The sequence below is a fragment of the Moschus berezovskii genome, chromosome 21, assembly GCF_049115385.1.
Source record: "Moschus berezovskii isolate FMDL1 chromosome 21, NW_MosBer_1.0, whole genome shotgun sequence".
Taxonomy (NCBI): Eukaryota; Metazoa; Chordata; class Mammalia; order Artiodactyla; family Moschidae; genus Moschus; species Moschus berezovskii.
The window spans coordinates 42,206,457-42,228,555 of record NC_142480.1 but is presented as its reverse complement, the minus strand read 5'-3'; the positions used below and the strand labels follow the sequence as shown (position 1 = coordinate 42,228,555).

Below are 22,099 nucleotides of genomic sequence, written 5' to 3'. Positions count from 1 at the left end.
TTTATCACAGGATGTTGAATGTAGTTCCCTGTGCTATACAGGTCTTGGTTATTGAGAATAGTGCTGTTATGACCAGGTATATGTCCAGGAGTGGGGTTGCTGGATCGTATGGCAATGGAGTTAGTTAAGATGAAACCAGAACCTTCCTTAGGATCCTAAACTTTCTCAGATCTCAGCACCTTTCATTTTGCCTTAATTTCACATAGTCTTCAGGACAAAAGAAATACCTAACAGCTCTGCTTATTAAATAGTTAGGCTGAATGATTTAGTATTTGTCCTAAAAAGCTGATTGTAAAGTAACATTGAAACAAATTTAGTTCATCCTCACCCACAGTTGCTCACTAGTAAAGGAGAATCTTGTTAGAAGTGTTTGGGTACCACTCTCATTTCCTGGTCAGTGTTGACTTTTGTGTGGGACTCGCTTATTGGAAAAAATTTTCAATGCTTTATATTTATTTCTCTTTTATTTTAAAAATTTTGAAAGTATGATAACACATTTACAGGAGACTTGGAAAATACAGAACAAAGTTATATATAGTTCCACTGTATATTACAATTTTTAAGTAGATAAATTAAGATTTTTCGCTGGAGTTTCAATATCAAACTCTCAATAATTAATAGAATAAACATGCAGAGCAGAAGGATATAATATACCTGTGGCATTAAGTACATTCATGTTTGCAGCCATCACCACCATCCATGTTCAGAACTCTTTAATCTTGTGAAACTGAGACTTTCTCCCTATTAAATATTAACTCCCCTAATCAGCTCTGTTACCCAGAGAGGCCTGGAAATGGCGGCCTTGCCAACAGCAGAAAGATATCCAGGCCCCTGATGGTGGGTTTGAAATTCAATTTTCTGCTAAGGAAAACTAGGACTCCTAGGACAAATGGTAGTTTCTGGGTCAAGAATAGGAACTGTACAAGTTGTACCTGGAATATTTTGTCAGAACAGAGGAACCTTCAGACCCACTGGAATGGTATTAAAAGGATCTGGGACTTGAAGAGACCAAAGATGGGACACTTTGAACATCAGCAAGAGGAAAAGCTGCAGCAGATTGAAATGTATCTAAGAAGTTTAAATCTGGAGTTTGATTTTTTTTTTAATTGAAGTATAGATTATTTACAATGTTGTGTTAGTTTCAGGTGTACAGCACTGTGATTCAGTTATACATGTATCTATTTTGTTTCAGATTCTTTTCCATTGTAGGTTATTATTGAGTAGAGTTCCCTGTGCTATACAGGAGGCCCTTGCTGATTATCCATTTTATATATAGTAGAAGGCAATGGCAAGCCACTCCAGTACTCTTGCCTAGAAAATCCGATGGATGGAGGAGCCTGGTGGGCTGCAGTCCGTGGGGTCGCTAAGGGTCGGACACAACTGAGCGACTCACTTTCACTTTTCACTTTCACACATTGGAGAAGGAAATGGCAACCCACTCCTGTGTTCTTGCCTGGAGAATCCCAGGGATGGGGGAGCCTGGTGGGCTTCTGTCTATGGGGTCACACAGAGTCGGACACAACTGAAGTGACGCAGCAGCAGCAGTGTGTATATGGTAATTCCAGACTCCTAATTTATCCCTCTTCCCTTTCCCCTTTAGTAAGCATAAGCTTGTTTTCTATGTATGTGAGTCTGTTTCTGTTTTGTAAATAAGTTTTGTAACTTTTTTTAGATTCCACATATAAGTCATGTGTTTGTGCATGCTACTTTGCTTCAGTCATGTCTGACTCTCTGTAATCCTACGGATAGTTGCCCACCAGGCTCCTGTGTTCATGGGATTCTCCAGGCAAGAATATTAGAAAAATGTGAAAAGTGAAAGTTGCTCAGTTGTGTTCGACTCTTTGCAACACCATGGACTGTATGTAGCCTGCCAGTCTCCTCTGTCCATGGAATTCTCCAGGCCAGAGTACTGGAGTGGGTAGCCATTCCCTTCTTCAGGGGATCTTCCCAACCCAGGGATTGAACCCAGGTCTCCTGCTTTGCAGGTGGATTGCAGTGGGCTGCTATTTCCTCATCCAGAGAATCTTCCTGACTCGGATCAAACCCTTGTCTCTTATGTCTTCTACATTGGCAGGCAGGTTCTTTACCACTAGCACTACCTGGGAAGCCCTGTATAAGTGATATCATATGGTATTTGTCTTTCTCTGACTGTCTGTCTGACTTAACTTCATTTAGTGTGATCATCTCTAGGTCCATCCATGTGGCTGCAAGTGGCATTAGTTCATTCTTTTTATGGCTGAGTAATATTCCGTTGTGTATATGTACCACATCTTTTCACCCATTTCTCTGTTGATGGACACTTACATTGCTCCTTTGTTCTGGCTTTTGTAACTAGTGCTACAGTAAACACTGGGGTGCATGTATCTGTAACTTCTGAATGATACTGAGGGAAAAAAAAACCAACCTAATTGGTCACCTTTGGAGAATGATTTTTTTGAACTTTGGTAAATAACAGAAAAGACTGAATTGCTTGTCTTGCTTCCCTGTACGAGCTGCAGCACTGGGCAGCCCGGTGGCAGGTGAGGGGGTTTCTGTGTTCAGAAGGGGTCCAGCATGTGGATGCATGAACGGACACCCTGGGTGGTGGTGCTGATGCCAGGGGATGTAGCAGAGAGTGGTGTCCGGAGCTCCTGCCTCTTGAGGAAGGGCACCACATTGCCAGGAAAGTTGTTTGCCTCCAGATTCTAATCTGAACCCAACTCAGCCTCCATTTCCCACCACCAGTCTGTTGGAGTGCAGAGGTCAGGGGATGGTGTTCTCAGCTGTAGGGACAGTCATCATCTCAATCAAGGTAAATGCCCTCCCAACAAATGATGTGGTGTCTGCAGTGAATAAATTGCAAGGGTAAATAGAGAAATAGAAGCTGACGGAGTGAAGGTGACGTAATCAATGTTGAGGGCTGGGTGCTCAGTGGAAAATAGTTAAGGAGAAGTGAGGCAGTGATGACCACACAGTCAAGGTGGTCAGGACACACACGGTGGGGTCTTGGTGTCTGAGCAGCATTGGGGAGGCCTTGAGTGGCCGGCAAGGTCTATCTCTTTACCTGTCTGGGGTTGCCAGGGTGTTTAATAGTGATGTATCAGGACTCCTAGATGGTGCTAGTGGTAAAGAAACTGTCTGCCAGTGCAGGAGACATAAAAAGACATGAGTTCAATCCTTGGCCTGGGAAGATACCTTGGAGAAAGACATGGCAACCCACTCCATCCCCTGGACAGAGGAGCCTGGTGGGCTATGTACTATGGGGTTGCAAAAGAGTCTAACACAACTGAAGTGATGTAGCATAGTAGGCTAAACTATTTGCCTTATGCTGTTTTTTTGTTTGTTTGTTTGTTTGAGGATTATTTTGACAAAAAAAAGAGGTTCAGAAAGTCTTGAGGTTGAGCAGTCAGCTGGTCCTAGCGATGTAAGCTTCTCCCCTTCCTGCAACAGTAGTCACTGCCTCTCATATTTTCTTAGAACTTTTATTGTAAATTTACCCATAAATATACTTGTATCTTTGGTTCTGTGCTTTCTAAAGGGTATTGGAGTTTGTTCTTTTGTGTATGTAACTTTTATTCTGTTTTCTTTCCTGTAAGGAACTGTGTTAGGTCAGGTTCTCTGAGAAGCAAACCCAAGGCAGGATTAAATATGTGTGGATGTTTTTGAGGGAGCAGCCTACAAGGAAACTGGGGAGGGGGAGTGTCCAAAGGGAGGGAGGGGGAGGGAGGAGGTGTCAGTTGCAGCCCAAGGAAGGCAGAGGCTGAGATGGTTAGATGGCATCACTGACTCAATGGACACGAGTCTGAGCAAACTCTGGGAGATAGTGAAGGACAGGGAAGACTGGCGTGCTGCAGTCCGTGCGGTTGCAAAGAGTTGGACCAGACTGAGCGACTGAACAACAATAAGGAAGGCAGAGCTGCCTGAATGTGCCCACACAGGGCCCATGGGCATGTAGCAGTATGGATGAACCTGGAGATTGTCATGGTAAGCGAAGTGAGTCAGACAGAAAGACAGATTCCATATGATATCACGTATATGTGAAATCTTAACTGTGATACAAATGAACCTATCTACAATACAGAAATGGACTCGCAGATCCAGAGAACAGAGTTGTGGTGGCCAAGGAGGGTGGGGGGAGAAGGGTTGGGAGTTTGGGGTTAGCAGATGTAAACTATGGTATCTAGGATGGATAAACAACACGGTCCTACAGAATAGCCCAGGGAACTGTATTCAATATCCTGTGATAAACTATGATGGAAAAGAATATGAAAAAATATATGTAGACCTTAAATCACTTTACTGTGCAGCAGAAACTAATACAACATTGTAAATCAAGTGTATTTCAATTATATATATAAGTAGAGACCCTCGACATGTTAGCCTACAGCCCCCACCACAGAGGTGGTGAACACTTTCCTGGCCCCATACCTTCTGGGCCTTTTCTGAGGACCGGACCTTGCATTGAAAAAAAAAAAAAAGTTTTTTAAGGGTCCTGGTTAAAGTCCTGGAGGGCAGCGAAAGGCCTGGAGCGTATCCCTACGGAAACACCAAGACACTGTTTATTACACAAAAATACAGTTCATGTATTTAATAGGGGAAGAGTCAGATAACATTTATTGGGGCAGGAAACATTATGTAGCCATTAAATAATAGAGGATTTCTACTGCATTCTCTTTCTTCATGTTTCACTTAAAATGTTTCTCAGGACTTCCCTGGCAGTCCAATGGTTAAGACAGTGCTGCCAATGCAGGGGGCCTGAGTTCAATCCTTGGTCAAGGAACTAAGATCCCATATGCCATGTGGTGCGGCTGAGAGATTTAAAAAAAAAAAGTTTCTCCCCTCCTTGTATATAGTAGGAAAAAAAAGCGTTCATGGGATTGAGGCCAGTGTGGGTTGCTCTCCTGTTCACTCCTGTTCAAGCCCAGCAGTCAGGACCATCTTTTCCAGTTTCCCAGGATGGGAAGGCCATCCATTTGTTCATTAAATATAATGCTCAGGGCTGACAGTAAATGGAAGTCTGAACTGAAACAAGCACCTCCTGTCTTCGTCTTTAATAGGAGACTTTCTTTTACACCACAAGTGTGCCATAGGTTTATTCTGCAGACCTTCAACAATGCGACCTCCGTCATGGGCAGCCAGCCTGGGTCCTTCCATTTGTATCCATGGACAAGAGAATGGTTTGCACCATCAAGCACTGGAAAAGCCGACAACAGAACTGTATTTAATGGGGGAAAACTTTGCTTTTAATTTTGGCCGTGACAGGTCTTTGTTGCAGCTTATGGGCTTTCTCTAGTTGTGGGGCACGGGCTTAGTTGCCCCTTGGCATATGGGATCTTATTAATAGTTCCCCAACCAGGAATTGAACCCTAGTCCCCTGCATTGGAAGGTGGGTTCTTTTTTTGTATATACTTTTATTTATTTAGTAATTTATTTATGGCTGGGTTGGGTCTTCATTGCAGTATGGACTTTTCTCTAGTTGTTAATGAGCAGGAGCTACTCTCCAGTACGGTGTGAGGGCTTCTTATTGCAGGTGCCTCTCCTGTTGCAGAGCACTGGCTCTAGGACATTAAAGCTTCAGTAGTTGCAGTTTCTGGGCTTAGCTGTTCTGCAGCAGGTGGGATCTTCCCAGATCAGGGATCAAACCTGTGTCTCCTGCATTGTGCAGGTAGATTCTTTACCACTGAACCACCAGGGAAGTCTGTAATGGGGAAAACTTAAAAAAAAAAAAAAAAAATAGGTTCATTCACAGAGGCCAGCCAAGCCCTATTGGAGCCTGAGGCCCAAAGAAACAAATCAGTAATAATCAATCTTGTCTTGAACATTTTAATATCTTGTTCATCATGGATGTTTTTGCATTAATTTTTAGTTTTTTTAAAAAGTCTTGCATTAAAATTGTATCTGTTTTGATTCCTGAGTTTTTTTGACACCCTGTTAAATCTTGCGCCCAAGGTGAGGGTCATGCCTACCTTAGCATGGACCAGCCCTGGTTAAAAAATAAAGGCATTTTCCTTAATAGATTTTTGTTTTTTTCTTTCTGACTCACTTCACTCTGTGTGAGTGCTCAGTCATTTCAGTCATGTCTGACTCTCTGACTGTGTGGACTGCAGCCAGCCAGGCTCTTCTGTCCATGGGATTATCCAGGCAAGAATACTGGAGTGGGTTGCTATGCCTTCCTCCAGGGATCTTCCTGACCCAGGAATCGAACTCCCATCTCTTATGTCTCCTACACTGGGAGATGAGTTCTTTGCCACTAGCACCACCTGGGAAGCCTGTATGACAGTCCCGTGCTCTGTGGTGACCTAAATGGGAAGGAATTCCAAAAAAAGGGGGTATATGTAAACGTGTAGCTGATTCACTTTGCTGTACAGCAGATACTAACAACACTGTGAAGCAACTACAATGAAAATTTTTAAAAAGTTAAGGCATTTTCATTACAATTGGGAAAAAGTCAGGGATGCCCCAGTACCTCCATCATGTAACTGAAAGGTCAGGGCAGCCAGACAGAATGCTGGAAAAGAGAAATGGTCAACTATAAGTATCAGAATTTCAAAATGGGCTTTTAGGGCTTCCCTGGTGATCCAGTGGTAAAGAATCTGCCTGCTATTGCAGAAGACATGGCTTTGTTCCCTGATCGAGGAATATCCCACATGCTGTGGAGGAACTAAGTCCATGTTCTTCAATTACTGAGCCAGTGCTCTAGAGCCTGGAAATCAAAACGAATGAGCCCACATGCCTCAACTAGTGAAGCCCATGCACCCTAGAGCCCGTGCTCCCCAGCAAACAAAGCCACTGCAATGCAGTGAGAAGCCCATGCACTGCAACTAGAGAAAAGCCCTCGCAGTAAGATGCAGCACAGTCAAAAATAAATAAATAAAAAGACTGATACAAGATCAGAGTTTTTCTTTGTTGTTGTTTTTTTTTATGTACCAGCAACAGGTATATAAGAGAAAAATCCATTCCCCATGGCTACAAAAACATGTCTTAGAATAAGCTTCCTGTGTCTATAGCTATGTAGAAACTCACAGTGCTGTTGACATTTAAGGCTTGAATAAACAGGGAGACATATCTGGAGTGAAAAGACCTGATGTCATGTGTATAAAATGCCATTACTGTTGGGCAGTATGAAGTAGGGCGCAGGATGATATTTCAGCAGACTGGCTGCAGTGACTTGGCCACTTGGATTTCTTTGTTGAGGCAGGAGAAGGAAGGAGCTTCTATTTTTTAAATGTGGGCAGAGGTGGACTGTTCTAGGCCACATCTCTTTGTTTCAGGGGACAATGTGCACACCACCTGGGGGGCAGGAAGTATTCAGTCGGAAGTTCCCTGGCCTGTGAGCTGCGCCACCGCCCCAGTTGCCAGGAATGCAAACTCCCCATGAGAGGAACTGGACGTGTCCCCTTGGAGTGGGTAGGTCTGGCCACCATCTGTAACTTTGATTCATTTTGTTTTTTACACAAATGCATTTATTTAATATAGATATGTATTTTCATAAATGAGTATAGTATTTTACAACCTGTGTATTTTACTTATTGTATTTTTCATGAAATGGTTGTAATATTTTTAATGACTGTAATACTCATCAAACTATTTTATTGTAATGTACAAATTACATGTTATTGGACATTAAATAATTTTGCTTCTCCTTATTTTAAACAATGTAATGGTGAGATAGACATCCTTTTTAGGCTATATCTTTGTGCATATACACGATTGTTTACCTAGTGTACATTCCTAGATTTGGAATTGCCAGACCAGAGCGGGGGGGAAGCAGCAGGTGTCCTGGGGAGTCGCCAGGGTCCCCTTTCCTCCTCCAGTCCTGGTGCCCTCATGTCTCTTTGGCAGGGCTTGCAATGATCCTGACACCAGACTCAGCTGAGGTGAGGTGACCTGTCATCTGAACAGACACGAGTTACATCTCCTGGGCGTGCTCCTCAGGCTGGATTCTGACTCTCCTGTCATCCTTCCTCTCTCCAGTGGCTGCCGCCTGGTGACGATGGCCGTATGAGCCCCACCATGGCCCACTGGAAGCATCAGAGCGCAGTGAGCAGCCAGCTGGACCACAGGATGAGGCTGGGCCCAGAGCCCAAGAGCAAGGACGTGGAGGAACTAGCCTTGGAGGAGTACGTGCCCACTGGACTGGAGCTGGCGGCCCTGTGGCCTGAGAGGCCGTTGCCTGCCCAGAAGGGCGGCCCCGATGGGTACTTAAGCTCCAACTAGAATAAACAACACCTCGGAGGAGGAGGGCACCACCTATTACATCCGCTACTGCCCCGAGGACAGCAGCTACCTGCAGGGCATGGACTGCGACCGGCAGGACTACCTGGCCCACCCGGAGACGCCACCTGGAGATGGATGAGTGCCAGGAGGTGGTGGAGGAGTGGACGGAGCCAGGGCCCAGTGACTCCCCGGAGGTCTGCCCACTTGCCAAGGCCAGCCGCGGCCCCAGCAGACACGAGGGCAGGCCCAAGTTGCAGAACCTCCCTCCTGAGGCCACGCACCCTGCCGATGCCCAGAGGAGCTTCAAGACCAGGACCCTGGAGGAGAGGCCTAAGTGGCCCTAAGAGGAGGTAAGATTCTGGCTGGCCCTGGAGAAGCGGAGGGATGGGCCGAGAGCAAAGGTGTCTGTGCAGCCTGCAGGTCAGAGCTCGAGCCAGCTCTCCACGTGTTCAGTTATGCGTGGACTTCCTGGTCACTCCTGTTCACCCATTGGATGCTTGTATAAATGCTGAGGCAATCTTGTTGAGGCTGATTGACAGCCAGAGCTCCCAGGAGACACCCAGCTCCCCAACTGACCTTGGGTCCTTTCCCCTCTTGCTCTGAATCTGCTCAGGTAGGGGTAGTCCCTGAGACTGTTGTCCCTCCCCAGGTGGTTTCAGTCAGTCACAGGGATCTGGTACCGCCGGCAAGTGCAGATAGCTGCAGCCAGTGGTTGGGGCAGCCCAGCAGCAAGGGGCAGTGACTGAGTGCATTTCACAGGGGCGGTTGAATCTGATGACACTTCTCTGAAAGCTTGGGGGCCGTGATTGGCAGTTCGCTGTAAATAACCATTTTGCAAATAATTATTTAGAAGTTTGACAGTCTTGGAGAAGAAATGCATGCTAATGAGGCCAGTAGATTTAAGCGTTAAGTGTGCTTTTTCTTAATTATAGCAAAGTAAGTGTGTATTGTAATAAAACACTTTTGAAAAGCTGCTTTTCAAAATAAAACTTACATGTGTATAAAAAGATATGATTATTATATGTGTGTGAAGGAACTTCTATTTGATTAATTCTATGGACAAATGAGAATGAACTGCTCTCATGTTCCTTTTATTGGGGTATAGTTGCTTTACAATGTTGTCTTAGTTTCTGCTGAACAATGAAGTGAATCTATACGTATACATGTATCCCCCTCAATCTTGAACCTCCCATCCCCCATCCCACCCCTCTAGGTCATCACAGAGCACGGAGCTGAGCTCCCTGTGCTGTACAGCACCTTCCCCCAGCTAGCTGTTTTACACAGGGTAGCATATGTACCTCAGTGCTACTCTCTCAGTTTGTCCCACCTTTCCCTTCCCACTGTGTCCACATGTCTGTTCTCTACATCCTTGTCTCTATTCCTGCCCTGCAAATAGGTTCATCTGTACCATTTTGCTAGGTCCCATACATATGCATTAATATACAATATTTATTTTTCTCTTTCTGACTTCACTCTGTATGACAGGCTATAAGTCCATCCACATCTCTACAAATGACCCAATTTAATCACTTTTTATTGGCTGAGTAATATTCCATTTCATATATGTGCTTTCGTATTTTTTAAAGCCTTCATGAATATTATTTTTCCCCAGAAGAGTTCGTACATTTGAGAAGTTTAGATCGTGAGAGCTTGTGTTTGGGCAGAAAGCCCTGTTGACTCACTGTTAGATTTCTGAAAGTTCCCTTTGATGTCTTTTGGTTTTTTTTAAAGACTGTTAAGCATAAGTTGACTTCACTTTCAGGGTGTTCCTGTGATTCAAGACAGTTCTGTGTGCACTGGGGGCTTTGGGCTGTAAAGAAACTGCTGTTGCATTAGTGGGTGTGGGGGAACCCCCTCCCTATGAGGGTGGTGGCTCCGGAGTTTCTGAACATAACTTGCCTTCCTTCAGAGCTCACTCTCCCACCAACACCACTCCTGATCTCCTGGCCTGGCTGCATCTGCAAGTCCTCCATGTGGACCAAGAAAGTTGCCCTTGTCACGTGCTAAGCCCTGGGGTGCAGAGATGAAAGCGACTTGAGCTTGCATGGAGAACCTCGTTCTAAAGGGAGAGACTCCCCGTCCATCTGGGTGGGGCTGGGCGCTTAGTGGAGGCCCCCGCCCAGCCCATGAGTCCCAGGCAGGTTTCCTGGGGACAGGTTCCCTTGTGGGTGATAAACAGGGAGGCCTGGGACTTTGAGGGGGGCTTTGGGGAATCCACCAATCAGGCGGGCTGAATATAGAGGTCATGGGTGTCCTCAGTGTGCAGCGGGGTCTGGGGTTGTGACAGAGCCAGGAGAACAGGTGGAAGTGAAGGACCTGACTTGAGGATGGTGATGAGAGAGGGACAGAGCTGGGCCATCAGGGGGCTGGGAGCCTTGAGGGGGCTGAGGGGCAGGACGTCAGGAAGGCCCTGAGCATCTCAGGTGGATGGCCAGGGCAGAGGCTCCTGAGTGGGAGCACCAGGGGGTGAGTGGGCAGCGTCTATAAGAACAGGTGCCAAGGAAGAGGGTGCCTGCTGTGTGTGGAGCTGGAATTGCACTGCTTTGGCTTGAACAGCACAGATGTGTCAGCGGTGTATGTCCAGGGCAGATTTCAGGGAACAGAGAGGTGGGTGGGGGACTGGAGCAGAGTGCTGGCCCCCCTGCATCTTCCATCCCTGAACACCATCAGCATCCCCTACATGTTCCAGGAACTTGAGACACATCCCAGGGGATTGGTTATTCACATGACATTCCCCAGGAGGTGCTGGGTTCCATAGGAGAATATGTAGCAACAGCTTCTGTTCAGGGAGAAAGACTACATTGCCGAGCATGAGATTTGGAGATGGAACAGCATGGTGGAGGCAGTCATGGGGTTTGCACCCCAAAGCACTCAGATCACAGTCAGTGTTAATCGGTTACTAGGAAAGACACAGCCATGTGGCAATAGGAAGCTAACCAAGAATAGCTCCCAGCCCTGCATTAGAGCATGCCACAGACAGTCTAGAAAGGCTGAGAAGGGAGTATGGCACAGGAGGGTACTCCAGGAGATGAGAGTGGACTCCAGACTCTGCCAGGACCACTGCCAGCCTTCACAGGAGAAAAGCTGGTCTCTCCACCGGAGACCAAACCCAGGCCCAGACTGCTGGAGTGAACAAATGCTTGGATTTGGGCTTGCCGGGTCCCTCCGGTTGGTTCCAGCAGCGAACAGATGGTCCTCTTCAGGAATGGTGACTGACCTGGCCGTGCGCTGTCCTTGATGCTAATGCACCATGGAGTCTGCCCCTCTGCTGGCCACTCTGTGCTGGGTGCAGCAAGGCTGGATTGGTCAGAGAAACTGAGCTAGACTTTGGATGAGGGGCTATGGCTCAGGACAGTCCTGGGCACCAGGTCAGCTTGGGGGATGTTGCTGTTGGCTCCCCTAGTGTCTCAGACGGTAAAGCATCTGCCTACAATGTGGGATACCTGGGTTCAATCCCTGGGTCGGGAAGATCCCCTGGAGAAGGAAATGGCAACCCACTCCAGTACTCTTGCTTGGAAAATCCCATGGACCGAGGAGCCTGATAGGCTACAGTCCACAGGGTTGCAAAGAGTCGGGCATGACTGAGAGACTTCACAATCAGGGTTGGGGGCATTGCCTATTTACCCTTCTTGGTCAGTCCTCCTCTCCATCAGCCTGAACGCTTGCAGACGGCATCAGATTCTGCCTCCGTTGCCCATTTTGACCTCTGGTGCAGCTCTGCCCTGCCCCTGCCCCCTCCCACTTAGGCTTTGGGTCTCATGCTTCCCTTCAGAGCAGCCCTTGGTGCCAGCTGGGAGGCCTGTGTTCCCGGCCTTGACTCCCGGAGCCTCTGGGTCTGACTGTGAATGGTTATGCTCTGATGAAGACTCACCCACCCCAGTGTCTTCCTCAGAAGGGCTCAGACCCAGACCACCCCCACCAGAGCCAGGTCTCTGGTGCTCCTGGTGTTCTCTGGCCACTGCAGCTACTTCTTCCTCCTGTGTGTGTCTGTCAGCTCAGTTGTTTCCAACTTTGCAACACCATGGACCCCATGGGCTGTAGCCCCCCAGGCTCCTTTGTCCATGGGATTCTCTAAGCAAGAATACTGAAGTGGGTTGTCATGCCCTCCCACCCAAGGAGTGAACTCTTATCTCTTATGTCTCTGGCTTTGGCAGGTGGGTTCTTTACCTCTAGCACCACCAGGGAAGGCCATTTATTAGAACAAATTTATTCAAATGAGTGTATTTTTCTCACAGGTAAGTTGTCATTGTTCTCAACAGTGCTCCCTGCTCCTGGTGTTTTGTGTCCAGCCTGTGCTACCAGATAGTGTTCTATTCTCAGGGCTCCATGAAGGACAGGTTCGGGGGGTCCCTGCCGCATTAGCATGTTTCAGTTCACACATTTCACTCGCCTCTCCCCAGCCAGTGATGGCCGGCAGGAGTTCCAGTGGGTGGCACCGAAAACGCCCACTGGAGTTACTTAATGAGAGATGTGTCCTGGCCATCTGTGTTGGCTGTGAAAGTCAGAGGTAACCCTGGCCGGCATTTTATTTTGAGGTGTGCCTGGCTTTTGTGCTGTGGGGAGGTCACAAAGGGTTGAATAGCATCTTCCTTTAAGATGCCAGGATCCCACATCCACATGGGCCCCCAGTCATGCTCATTTTGGACACTGTGTCGCCTGCTGTCAAGCCCCCCACCCCAGCCGTGACATGAAGATGTGAGCACCAGATGGGTTCTCCCAAGGAAAATCAGCAGAAGCTGCACCCTGCCTCTCTGGAAACAGCCCTGGCTGTTTATCATGGGATACGGTTGCATGGTGATGAGAGGTCCAAGGGATTTAGAGGAAATGTTGCTCCAGAGGGAAGGGTCCAGGCTGTGGAAGCTCTGGGGAGAAGCTGCCCTTCGATGTGGACCTGAGACCTTGTGTCACCCGTGGTCACTGCATGCTGTGGCCCCAAGCTTAGGTGTTGGGGTGGGGGTAGGATGGTATGAGGCACTGATGTCCAGCCAGCCTGGGTTCCCCTGAAAAAGCCCAAACTGCGTCCCCCAGAAGGGCGATCTCTTCCATTTCTCAGAGTGACCCGACACAAGGCAGGTGGCAGTCCTGGAGGTACTGTTTCTCCACAGTGTTTCTGGCACTTTGATGAGAGTCTGTTACCCCACGTGATGGTCCTTTTCCTGCCAGAAAAATTAGGTTCTAGCCCAAGCAGTAACATTTGTGGAAGGAGTTCTTAGTTCTTTCAGGCTGCTAAACCAGAGTATCATAAACCAGGGGATTTAGAAACAGCAAGTATTTCTTTCTTTCAGGTCTGGAGGCTGTTAAGTCCAAGGTCAAGGTGCAAGCAGATGAAGTGTCTGGTGAGAACCTCTTTCCTTAACAGATATCTTCCTTTTAAAAAAATAATATATTAAAAATAATGTTACTTATTTATAAGTAAGTGTAGGTATAATGTATATGTATGTAACAAACACCCTCTTCCAGCAACACAAGAGGTGACTCTACACATCGACATCACTAGATGGTCAATCCCAAAATCAGATCGATTATATTCTTTGTAGCCAAAGATGGAGAAACTCGAAACAGACAGCAAAAATAAGACTGGGAGCCAACTGTGGCTCAGATCATGAACTTCTTATTGCAAAATTCAGGCTTAAATTGAAGAATGTAGGGAAAACCACTGGGCCATTCAGATATGACCAAAATCAAATCCCCTATGATTATACAATGGAAGTGACAAATAGATTCAAGGGATTAGATCTGATAGAGTGCCAGAAGAACTATGGACAGAGGTTCGTAACATTGTACAGGAGGCAGGTATCAAAACCATCCCCAAGAAAAAGAAATGCAAAAAGGCAAAATGGTTGTCTGAAGAGGTCTTACAAATAGCTGAGAAAAGGAGAGAAGCAAAAGGCAAAGGAGAAAAGGAAAGATATACTTATCTGAATTTAGAGTTCCAGAGAATAGCAAGGAGAGATAAGAAAGACTTTTTAGGTGAACAATGCAAAGAAATAGAGGAAAACAATAGAATGGGAAAGACCAGAGATCTCTTCAAGAAAATTAGAGATACCAAGGGAGCATTTCATGCAAAGATGGGCACAATAAAGGACAGAAATGGTAGAACATACTAAGGAGAAGTGGCAAGAATACATAGATGACTTATACACAAAAGATCTTCATGACCCAGATAACCACAATGGTGTGATCACTCACCTAGATTCATACATCCTAGAGTGTGAAGTCAAGTGGGCCTTAGAAAGCATCACTATGAATAAAGCTAGTGGAGGTGATAGAATTCCAGCTGAGCCATTTCAAATCCTAAAGATGATGCTGTTAAAGTGCTACACTCAATATGCTAGAAAATATGGAAAACTCAGCAGTGGCCACAGGACTGGAAAAGGTCCGTTTTCATTCCAATGCCAAAGAATGTTCAAACTACCACACAATTGCACTCATTTCACATGCTATCCAGGTAATGCTCAAAATCCTTCAAGCTAGGCTTCAACAGTATGTCACCCAAGAACTTCCAGATGTACAAGCTGGATTCAGAAAAATCAAAGGAACCAGATATCAAATTGCCAACATTGGTTGAATCATAGAAAAAGCAAGAGAGTTCCAGAAAAACATCTACTTCTGCTCCATTGACTACACTAAAACCTTTGACTGTGTGGATCACAGCAAGCTGGAGAATTCTTAAAGAGATGGGAACATCTTACCTACCTCTTGAAAAACCTGTATGCAGGTCAAGAAGCAACAGTTAGAACCAGACATGTAACAATGGACTGGTTCCAAATTGGGAAAGGAGTACATCAAGGATGTATATTGTCACCCTGCTTATTTAACTTATATGCAGAGTACATCATGCAAGATGCCAGACTGGATGAAGCAGAAGCTGAAATCAAGATTGCCGGGAAAAATATCAATAACATCACATATGCAGATGACACCACCCTTCTGGCAGAAACGGAAGAGGAATTAAAGAGCCTCTTAATGAAGGTGAAAGAGGAGAGTGAAAAAGCCGGCTTAAAACTCAACATTCAAAAAACTAAGATCTTGGCATCCAATTCCATCACTTCATGGAAAATAGACGGGAAAACGGTGGAAACAGTGAGAGACTTTATTTTCTTGGGCTCCAAAATCACTGAGGATGGTGACCGCAGCCATGAAATTTCTAGCTCCTTGGAAGAAAAGCAGTGACAAACCTAGACAGCGTATTGAAAAGCAGAGATATCACTTTACCTACAAAGGCTCATATAGTCAAAGTTATGGTTTTTCCAGGGGTCAAGCATGGATGTGAAAGTTGGACCATAAGAAGGTTGAGCCCTGAAGAATTGATGCTTTCGAATTGTGGTCCTGGAGAAGACTCTTGAGAGTCCCTTGGGCATCAAGGATATCAAACCAGTCAATCCTAAAGGAAATCAACCCTGAATATTCCTTGGAAAGACTGATGCTGAAGCTCCAATACTTTGGCCACCTAATGGGAAGATTGAACTCACTGGAAAAGACTGTGATGCTGGGAAAGATTGAAGGCAGGAGGAGAAGGGGATGACAGAGGACAGGTTGGTTGGACGGCATCACTGACTCAATAGGCATGAGTTTGAGCAAGCTCCAGGAGATGGTGAAGGACAGGGAAGTCTGGTGTGCTCCAGTCCATGGGGTCACAAAGAATCGAACACTACTGAGTGAATGAACAACAACTGTTATCCTGAACATACAAGTAAGCATGTTGAAAGAGGCCTTGAGATCAGGTCCACATGTGAACAACATGAAGGGATGCACAAAGATTTGACTCGGCCAGCCCAAGCTATCCCATAGTCATATACGGATGAGAGTGCTGGGCCAGAAAGAAGGCTGAGCACTGAAGAATTGATGCTTTAAAGTGTGGTGCTGGAGAAGACTCTTGCGAGTCCCTTGGACTGCAAGGAGATCCAACCAGTCAGTCCTAAAGGAAATCAATCCTGAATATTCATTGGAAGGACTGATGTTGAAGCCGAAGCTCCAATACTTTGACCACCTGATGTGAAGAACTGACTCATTAGAAAGGACCTTGATGCTGGGAAAGATTGAAGGCAGGAGGAGAAGGGGGTGACAGAGGATGAGTTGGTTGCATGGCATCACTGACTTAAAGGACATGAGTTTGAGTAAACTCCGGGAGATAGTGAAGAACAGGGAAGCTGGACGTGCTGCAGTCCATGGGGTCTCAAAGCATTGGACATGACTGAGTGACTGAACAACAACAAGCTTAAGCTGTACTTTTTCATCAGCAATTGGGAAAATGTCTGCTTTAAATATAGGTTTTTTCCTTTTTTTATTGGAATGTAATTGCTTTACAGTGCTGTGTTAATCTCTGCTGTACAACAGTGTGAATCAGTTGTGTGCATACATGTATCCCTTCCCTCTTGAGCCTCCCTCTGACCCTCCACACCTATCCCACCCTTCTCGGTCATCACAGAGCACGGAGCTGAGCTCCTTGTGTTACACAGCAGCTTCCCACTAGCTATTGTGGTGTGTAATGTCAATGCTACTTTCTGAATTCTTCCCACCCTCCCCTCCCCTACCTGTGTCCACAAACCCATTCTCATGTCTGTGCCTCTGTTCCTGCCTTGCAGAGCTCTTAAGATATTCTTTGTATCACTGATGTTACTCAGTTTCTCTACTATGTGTATTGGTATTGATTTGTCTTTATTCTGCTTCATTCTCAAGTGCATTTTTACTTTGAGAATTCATATCTCTCTTTGATTATGTAGAATTATTAAGTATCTCTTCAAATACTTCTACTGTTACTCCATCTGGTCCCTTTTTCTTTACCTCAGGTTTGTTAGAATATCTGAAGCTGTACACCAGATCACTTAATTTCATTCTAGTATATTTTTTCTGTCTCCACCAATCCCTGCTGTGTGCATGTGGCCTCAGGTGCCAGTGGAGTGTTGTCCACAAACTTGCACCAAACTCTTGTTCAACAGGCAACACCAGGGAAAAATAGTTTATCACCTAACCATTGAGAAGAGCCCATTTCCCTTCTTATAACCCAAAGGTTTATTAGTATGGGAAGGATTAGGTCACCTTTAGTATTTCTATAAAATAATTATTTAGGATACTATGTAGTAGGTTAAAAGTTGTTGACCTGTATATACTGACATGGAAAAATTGCTAAGACATCTTAAATGAAAAAGGAAACACAAATAATGCATACAGTAGACATCATGTGCACCTGTACATACACACAATGTATGTGTATGTATATATGTATATACACACATACACATATATACATATGATACACATATATATGTATATATGTGTGTGTATATATATATGAGCATGGCAACTTACTCCAATACTCTTGTCTGGAGAATCCCATGGACTGAGGAGCCTGCAAGGCTACAGTCGACTACAGCCTGTAGTCCAGGCTACAGTCAAAAAGAGTCAGACATGACTGAAGTGACTTAGCAGCATACATATATATGTAAACTTTAATTAATATGATGCCTGTTAGTCAGACTGCAGTCAGATGGCTAGCTGCAAAGTCAGCCATCAACAAAGAATTGATGCTTTCAAATTGTGGTGCTGGAGAAGACTCTGGAGAGTCCATTAGACTAAAAGGAGATCAATACCAGTCAATCTTAAAGGAAATCAATCCTGAATATTCATTGGAAGGACTCATGCTGAAGCTGAAGCTCCAGTACTTTGGCCACCTAATGCGGACAGCTGACTCATTGGAAAAGACCCTGATACTGGTAAAGATTGAGGACAGGAGGAGAAGGGGGTGACAGAGGATGAGATGGTTGGGTGGCATCACTGACTCAAAGGACATGAGTTTGAGCAAGCTCTGGGAGATGGTGAAGGACAGGGAAGTCTGGCGTGCTACAGTCCATGGGGTTGCAAAGAGTTGGACATGACTGAGTGACTGAACAACAACCACAGAATTCAGGTTTAGAGGACAGACAGTCCTCCAAAGACCATCCTCCCTCGGTACCATCTGCAAACTTAGGGATTTCCAAACCCACCCTCATGCTCAGTAACTCCCTAGAAATGCTCACAGTTCCCTAGTCGGGGAACTAGGATCCCACATGCTGCACTGCACAGCCAAAATAAGAGTAATAATCAGACAGTTGAGCAGAAGGGAGGTTTGGAGATGAGGGAAGCACTCATATTTGTTGAGTACTTTCTGTACCTTGTGCTAAGAACTTCTTATCCGTTATCTCGTTTTGATCTCTTGGCCATTTATATGGCAGGCCCCATCTCCCTCTTGTAAATGAGGAACCCAGGGCTCTTAGGAAGAATAATTTGTGAAGAATCATCAATAGTGCTGCCACAGGAACATGCTATGGAGTGGAGCAGACATCATTTAGGTCCTAAGGAAAAATGTTTACTAATGGAGAAAATTCTTAAGCATTGTGGTTTCTCACCTAGGAAAATTTAGTAACCTCTTATTTGGTCTCTAGAAGTGTTAAGCTGATTTTTGTGATGGTTAAAGACTTGTTCTGCCCAAAAGCAGAGGAGTTAGACACATGAGTTTGCAAAGTTTCTTCTAAGTCTTATGATACTATAATTTGGTGTTTTTTGTGATCTCAGAAGTGTTCTTGTTTATTTCCTTTTCTCAAGGCAGATAATATAAATGAAGCTGTGATGGATTTGAAAGAAAAGAAGATTCATATTCTAAGTGAAGAGGCCAAAATAGAAGGACTTGGAAAACCAGTGATCTTTCTCCATCCTAGTGACTGTGGTGGAGTCCTCATGGAATTGGAGCAAGCATGATGAATAATTCACAAGAAACTGATCACCCTGCAAAAACCTTATCACAGGGTGCTTCAACATCGAGTCCTTCACTGCTTCCGTCACTTAGAAGTCAGAACTGAATTATGGAAAGAGACTTTAAAAATTATGTGTGTGTATATACATATATATATATACACACAAAATATTTGCTGATTGCTTTGGATTCTTTTTTCCTGATTTAGAGAAAGCTTTGATTATTGACTACTTACTGAATATATTAAAATCATATCCGTAGAAATGAGTTACTCCTGTTCTGAAATGGGGTGGTTGAGTACAATGTGCCTGCTGTGTGGAAGTGGGGGCAGGATGAAGCATAGAGGACAGCTGACAGCCTCTGGGCCACGTATCTGGGACGAAGGGCTTCCTAAGGATGTCACGGAGAGTTTTTTTAGAGCAAACTGTTTAAGGATAAGGAGTCTTGACCTCAGAATTTCTGTTCTTCTGCAGTAGCACATGTTCATTATTTCCTTAATGTTGGGGGCTAGTGCTGGAGTATGAACAGGAAGTTTCATGGCAAAGTTGGTGCCTAATCTAGTGGGTACACAGATAAGTGATTTTTTTTTAAGTTGGCAGACAAAGAAAATTAGAAATATCAAAGGAACATTTCATCCAAAGATGGACACAATAAAGGACAGAATTGGTAATGACCTAATAGAAGCAGAAGAGATCAAGAAGAGATAGAAAGAATACACTGAAGAACTGTACAAAAAATATCTCAATGACCTGGATAACCATGACGGGAAGGTGTAGTCTCTCATTCAGAGCCAGACATCCTGGAGTGTGAAGTCAAGTGGGCCTTAGGAAGCACCGCTGCCAGTAAAGCTAGTGGAGGGGATGGAATTCCAGCAGATTTATCTAAAATCCTGAAAGATGATGCTATTAAAGTACTGCACTCAATATGTCAGAAAATTTGGAAAATCCAGTAGTGGCCACAAGACTGGAAAAGGTCTATCCTCATCCTAATCCCCAAGAAGGGCAGTATGTTCAAACCCACTGGACAATTGAAGTCACCTCCTATGCTAGTAAGGTTATGTTCAAAATCCTCCGCTAGGCTTCAGCAATATGTGAACCAAGAACTTCCAGACAATCAAGCTGAAATTAGGAAAGGCAGAGGAACAAGAGATCAAATTGCCAACATTCGCTGGATCATAGAGAAAGCAGGGAATTCCAGGAAAAAACACCTGTTTCATTGAGTACGCTAAAGCCTTTGACTGTGTGCATTGTAACAAACTATGGAAAATTCTTAAAGAGGTGAGAATACCAGACCACCTTACCTGTCTCCTGAGAAACCTGTATACGGGTCAAGAAGCAACAGTTAGAACCCTGTATGGAAAAACTGATTGGTTCAGGATTGAGAAAGGAGTACACAGGGATGTCTGCTGTCTCCCTGTTTATTTTAACCTATATGCTGAGAAAATCATGAGAAATGCCTGGCTGGATGAGTTACAAGCTGGAATCAAGATTGCCAGGAGAAATATCAACAGCCACAGATAGGCAGATGATACCATTCTAATGGCATAAAGCAAAGAGGAATTAAAGAGCCTCTTGATGAGGGTGAAGGAGGAAAGTGAAACAGCCGGTTTAGAACTCAATATTAAAAAATACTAAGATCATGGTGACTGCAGGTGTGAAATGAAAAGACGCTTGCTCCTTGGAAGAAAAGCTTTGACAAACCTAGACAGCGTGTTGAAAAGCAGAGACATTACTTTGCTGACAAAGGTCCACATAGTCAAAGCTATGTTTTTTTTTCCCAGTAGTCATGCATGGATGTGAGATTTCTTCTTCCTGGGCTCTAAAATCACTGTGGATGGTGACTGCAGCCATAAAATTAGAAGACAGTTGCTTCTTAGCAGGAAAGCTATAACACACCCGGACTGTGTGTTAGAAAGCAAAGATACCACTTTGCCGACAAAAGTCTGTATAGTCAAAGCTATGGTCTTTCCAGTAGTCATGTATGGATGTGAGAGCTGGACAGTAAAGAAGGCAGAGCGCTGAAGAATTGATGCTTTCGAACTGTGGTGCTGGAGAAGACTCTTGAGAGTCCCCTGGACAGCAAGGAGATCAAACCAGTTAATCCTAAAGGAAATCAACCCTGAATATTCACTGAAAGGACTGTTGCTGAAGCTGAAGCTCCATTACTTTGGTCACCTGATGCCAAGAGCAGACTCATTGGAAAAGACCCTGATGCTAGAAAAAATTGAAGGCAAAAGGAGGAGGGGTTGACAGTGGAAGAGATGGTTAGATAGCATCACCGACTCAGTGGACATGAGTCTGAGCAAACTCTGGGAGACAGTGAAGGACAGGGAAGCCTGGCTATGGGGTTGCAAAGAGTTGAATACAGGTTAGCGACTGAACAACAAGGTGCTCATAAGGAAAGCTTCAGGTTGCTGTTGCTGGAATGGCCACAAGGCTGCAGGATTTTCAAATGCCCAATTGTGGTTACCCTGGAAATGAACGCTTTAAGAGAGTTTTCATTCAGGACTGAAATTTAATGTGGAATGTACCTGATCAAACACCCAAAAGCTTGTGTGTTCTTCCCTAGCTTTCTTTTTTAAATTAATCTTTATTCCGTATTGTAGTAACACTGATACACAATGTGCTGTGTGTGGTGGGTGAACCGAATGTGTTTTCAGTTTTACATATACATATATATACATGTATTCAGATTTGCATTTTCATGTGGAGTTCATTACAATGTGTTCACAGAAATCCTTTGTTATACCTAGGTCTTTGATGATTACCTTTTTTACATGGAATTATTATATTTGTTTACTCTAACAGAAGTTTGGGTGAACTCCGGGAGTTGGTGATGGACAGGGAGGCCTGGTGTGCTGAGATTCATGGGGTTGCAAAGAGTCGGACACGACTGAGTGACTGAACTGAACTGAACTGAACCTTTTATTTTATCCCTTTGCACTTGCTTTCTCCTTAATAATCAGAAGGTTGTTTTCTAGGTTGCCAGGTCTTCATGTTTCTCAGTGAATAAATTGTTGTGTGTTTATCAATTCCAGCATAAATGATATCTAAAGATATATATCTTTTCCTGGTTTTCTTCATGTTGTTTGATCATCCCTAGTTTTATCAGTGCTCCTGAAAATCACATTATTTCATTTTCTTCTGGTAGAGTCATGTTCCTTTGTGTTCATGG

The 22,099-nt window shown here is 44.7% G+C and overlaps 1 long non-coding RNA gene across 1 annotated transcript; it reads left to right on the top strand.

Annotated features, from left to right (window-relative positions):
* Positions 1-7,827: 7,827 nt before the first annotated feature.
* LOC129550379 (uncharacterized) lies at positions 7,828-18,873 on the top strand. Its single transcript, XR_016035707.1, has 3 exons — positions 7,828-8,546; positions 13,482-13,532; positions 18,778-18,873. It is a non-coding gene; the product is annotated as an uncharacterized LOC129550379 (long non-coding RNA).
* The last annotated feature ends 3,226 nt before the right edge of the window (positions 18,874-22,099 follow it).